The sequence below is a fragment of the Schistocerca gregaria genome, unplaced genomic scaffold, assembly GCF_023897955.1.
Source record: "Schistocerca gregaria isolate iqSchGreg1 unplaced genomic scaffold, iqSchGreg1.2 ptg001340l, whole genome shotgun sequence".
NCBI lineage: Eukaryota > Metazoa > Arthropoda > Insecta > Orthoptera > Acrididae > Schistocerca > Schistocerca gregaria.
In genome coordinates, this window is record NW_026062647.1 from 17501 (window position 1) to 22500 (window position 5000).

General features: G+C 49.0%; 1 protein-coding gene across 1 annotated transcript in view; it reads right to left on the reverse strand.

Annotated features, from left to right (window-relative positions):
- LOC126330722 (uncharacterized) overlaps nucleotides 1–5000 on the reverse strand; it is a 42631-nt gene that overhangs the window by 17494 nt on the left and 20137 nt on the right. The window lies entirely within an intron of this gene.

The following is a 5000-nucleotide window of genomic DNA, read 5'->3' on the forward strand; positions in this document are numbered from 1 at the left end:
AAATCAACACCACCAACACACATCCTACACAGAGGGGCACCAAATATCATCCCCCGCCCTCGTGTTATACCACATGAAAAATTGCAGAAGTGAGAGACACACATCCGCCAGCCTCTTGCTACAAGCATCGAACCGACGTGACGTATCTGACGGTGACTCAGGCATCCGTGTACTGCCACCACTATCCACCCCCCCCCCCCTCTCTCTCTGCCCCCTTCCCCACACAATACCAAATTTAACCAACTTTATCGCTTAACCTAACTGTGGCTGTACCAGTTTATCGCTTAACCTAACTGTGGCTGTACCAGTTTATCGCTTAACCTAACTGTGGCTGTACCAGTTTATCGCTTAACCTAACTGTGGCTGTACCAAGTTTATCGCTTAACCTAACTGTGGCTGTACCAGTTTATCGCTTAACCTAACTGTGGCTGTACCAGTTTATCGCTTAACCTAACTGTGGCTGTACCAGTTTATCGCTTAACTAACTGTGGCTGTACCAGTTTATCGCTTAACCTAACTGTGGCTGTACCAGTTTATCGCTTAACCTAACTGTGGCTGTACAGTTTATCGCTTAACCTAACTGTGGCTGTACCAGTTTATCGCTTAACCTAACTGTGGCTGTACCAGTTTATCGCTTAACCTAACTGTGGCTGTACCAGTTTATCGCTTAACCTAACTGTGGCTGTAACCAGTTTATCGCTTAACCTAACTGTGGCTGTACCAGTTTATCGCTTAACCTAACTGTGGCTGTACCAGTTTATCGCTTAACCTAACTGTGGCTGTACCAGTTTATCGCTTAACCTAACTGTGGCTGTACCAGTTTATCGCTTAACCTAACTGTGGCTGTACCAGTTTATCGCTTAACCTAACTGTGGCTGTACCAGATTATCGCTTAACCTAACTGTGGCTGTACCAGATTATCGCTTAACCTAACTGTGGCTGTACCTGATTATCGCTTAACCTAACTGTGGCTGTACCAGATTATCGCTTAACCTAACTGTGGCTGTACCAGATTATCGCTTAACCTAACTGTGGCTGTACCAGATTATCCGCTTAACCTAACTCAATTTGTCCCTTAACCTAACTCAATTTGTCCCTTAACCTAACTCAATTTGTCCCCTTAACCTAACTCAATTTTGTCCCTTAACCTAACTCAATTTGTCCCTTAACCTAACTCAATTTGTCCCTTAACCTAACTCAATTTTGTCCCTTAACCTAACTCAATTTGTCCCTTAACCTAACTCAATTTGTCCCTTAACCTAACTCAATTTGTCCCTTAACCTAACTCAATTTGTCCCTTAACCTAACTCAATTTGTCCCTTAACCTAACTCAATTTGTCCCTTAACCTAACTCAAGTTGTCCCTTAACCTAACTCAAGTTGTCCTTAACCTAACTCAAGTTGTCCCTTAACCTAACTCAAGTTGTCCCTTAACCCTAACTCAAGTTGTCCCTTAACCTAACTCAAGTTGTCCCTTAACCTAACTCAAGTTGTCCCGTAACCTAACTCAAGTTGTCCCTTAACCTAACTCAAGTTGTCCCTTAACCTAACTCAAGTTGTCCCTTAACCTAATCAAGGGCCCTTAACCTAAGTTGTCCCTTAACCTAACTCAAGTTGTCCCTTAACCTAACTCAAGTTGTCCCTTAACCTAACTCAAGTTGTCCCTTAACCTAACTCAATTTGTCCTTAACCTAACCCACGTTGTCCCTTAACCTAACTCAAGTTGTCCCTTAACCTAACTCAATTTGTCCCTTAACCTAACTCAATTTGTCCCTTAACCTAACTCAAGTTTGTCCCTTAACCTAACTCAAGTTGTCCCTTAACCTAACTCAAGTTGTCCCTTAACCTAACTCAAGTTGTCCCTTAACCTAACTCAGTTGTCCCCTTAACCTAACTCAAGTTGTCCCTTAACCTAACTCAAGTTGTCCCTTAACCTAACTCAAGTTGTCCCTTAACCTAACTCAAGTTGTCCCTTAACCTAACTCAAGTTGTCCCTTAACCTAACTCAATTTGTCCCTTAACCTAACTCAAGTTGTCCCTTAACCTAACTCAAGTTGTCCCTTAACCTAACTCAATTTGTCCCTTAACCTAACTCAATTTGTCCCTTAACCTAACTCAAGTTGTCCCTTAACCTAACTCAAGTTGTCCCTTTAACCTAACTCAAGTTGTCCCTTAACCTAACTCAAGTTGTCCCTTAACCTAACTCAAGTTGTCCCTTAACCTAACTCAAGTTGTCCCTTAACCTAACTCAAGTTGTCCCTTAACCTAACTCAAGTTGTCCCTTAACCTAACTCAAGTTGTCCCTTAACCTAACTCAAGTTGTCCCTTAACCTAACTCAAGTTGTCCCTTAACCTAACTCAAGTTGTCCCTTAACCTAACTCAAGTTGTCCCTTAACCTAACTCAAGTTGTCCCTTAACCTAACTCAAGTTGTCCCTTAACCTAACTCAAGTTGTCCCTTAACCTAACTCAATTTGTCCCTTAACCTAACTCAATTTGTCCCTTAACCTAACTCAATTTGTCCCTTAACCTAACTCAAGTTGTCCCTTAACCTAACTCAATTTGTCCCTTAACCTAACGTCATTTGTCCCTTAACCTAACTCAATTTGTCCCTTAACCTAACTCAATTTGTCCCTTAACCTAACTCAAGTTGTCCCTTAACCTAACTCAAGTTGTCCCTTAACCTAACCCCACGTTGTCCCTTAACCTAACCCCACGTTGTCCCTTAACCTAACCGACGTTGTCCCTTAACCTAACCGACGTTGTCCCTTAACCTAACCGACGTTGTCCCTTAACCTAACCGACGTTGTCCCTTAACCTAACCCACGTTGTCCCTTAACCTAACCCACGTTGTCCCTTAACCTAACCCACGTTGTCCCTTAACCTAACCCACGTTGTCCCTTAACCTAACCCCACGTTGTCCCTTAACCTAACCCACGTTGTCCCTTAACCTAACCCACGTTGTCCCTTAACCTAACCCACGTTGTCCCTTAACCTAACCCCACGTTGTCCCTTAACCTAACCCACGTTGTCCCTTAACCTAACCCACGTTGTCCCTTAACCTAACCCACGTTGTCCCTTAACCTAACCCACGTTGTCCCTTAACCTAACCCACGTTGTCCCTTAACCTAACCCACGTTGTCCCTTAACCTAACCCACGTTGTCCCTTAACCTAACCCACGTTGTCCCTTAACCTAACCCACGTTGTCCCTTAACCTAACCCACGTTGTCCCTTAACCTAACCCACGTTGTCCCTTAACCTAACCCACGTTGTCCCTTTGCCTAACATAGTTCACTGCTCGGAATCTCTGGTGTCGTTGTTATCCTCATGTAGATGTCTTGCGAGTGTTGCTTACTTTCCACATATTCCTGCTATCCACTGTCAATTGTACTGCAATAGGACTATATCGCCGACCCCCCCCCCTCCCCCCCCCTCTGTCCCCCTCTGTCCCCCTCTTTGTGTCTCTGTCCTCTCAAGCTGGTCGGTCTGGCGTTTGAGTGTTAAATGAGCCTCGCAGCTGTTCAGTTGCATTCAGATGTCGACGCCCTCAGTGTACGTCGTGGTATGGTCTGTGTCCATTGTCCGCTGATGTCGTACGCGTAACCCACACGCTGTACCGATCATCGGTCGTTACGTACAGAGTGAAGTAGTGTGATACGTGTGACCGTACGCTGGCTGTGCCCAACGGTGTCGAATCTCAATTTCCATATGTTGTGCTTGATGCTACTTGTCTCGTCTCCCAATAACAGCTAGGTTGCACTGTGGTACGCCGTAGAGGCGTGTGGGAGGAACGTACGAACGCATTGTATGTCACCCTGGGTCGCTGGGGGTGGTGGTGCGGTGAGTCAGGTCAGGTCAGGTCAGCGTGAGCCGTCTGATGTAGTGACGCGTGTATTCCGACTTTGTCGTATTGCCTCACACAACACTAGATCGCGTGTTACCGCGTTCCATATCTGGGACATGCCGCAGATGCCGGTTGACAGTGGATCGCGGAAGGTACATCGCATACGTGCGCGGGCCACCTTCCACGTGTTCTCTTCTGCACATGTCGCAGTGTGTATGTGGTCTGATGTAGCGTGTCGTGACACATGACATCCTGGCATGCAAGAATTGTTGAATTCGCAAATGTAGGTGGACATCTACGTTTACTGCCCAAGATACGCAAATGAACTGGAAATCCGTTGTTGAGCGGTTGTTCACGCTGGAGGTGAATCTGTGATGGCGACGATCGGTACAGCTATTAACCGGTTGTTTCAGCGGTACCCGCCACATCCACACGCGTGACTAGGCCCATGTGGGTATGAAGCGATACGCGGCGGTGGCTTGGTGGGACTGTTCCCGGCCGGTGAAGGGGGGCCGCCCGGCGTGTTGGCCGCGCGCTGCGTGGGCGCACGCGCAACAGGCGGCTGGTGGGGGGCGCCGAGTGGCAGGAGCGCCAGCCGACGGGCCCGGCAGGCGGCGCAGCTACGCTGCGGCGCACCCTGCACGCGGCGCCTGGCGGCCAAAGTTGGTTCAGCCGAGCCCGGTGCGAAGCGCGGTGGACATCTGCAGTGTGCTGGTCTGATTGAGGACTGTGTGCGTTGAGGATGCGCCGCCGCCTGGCACTCGGCGCCGCGACGCCGTCTGCTGCTCGGTCGCCCCAGCGGTTCTCGCAGGTGGTTTGTATCGCAGTTGTGCGGACGTGTTGGCGCGTGCGCTGTGCTGGGAGAGTTCGCTTCTGCACCCAAGTGGGGCTTTGCCCTTGTGTGGCGCTGGCGTTGGAGCTGCCGGTCACCATAGGTGGCGCGTGTTGTCTCCCGCCGGCAATGCCACGACAGCACGCTCCCGGGCCTCTGTCGGCAGCGGCAAGCTCAGTTGGGAGCAAGGGTGTTCGCACTAAAACCGTCTACTCGCCTAACTCCGGGCGATTGCGCCTCTCTCGAAACCGACCAAGTACCTAGGACGGCGCTGCGCGCCGCCGGGACCTGAGAGGGTTTCGAGGTGTATCGTGCAGGGGAGCTC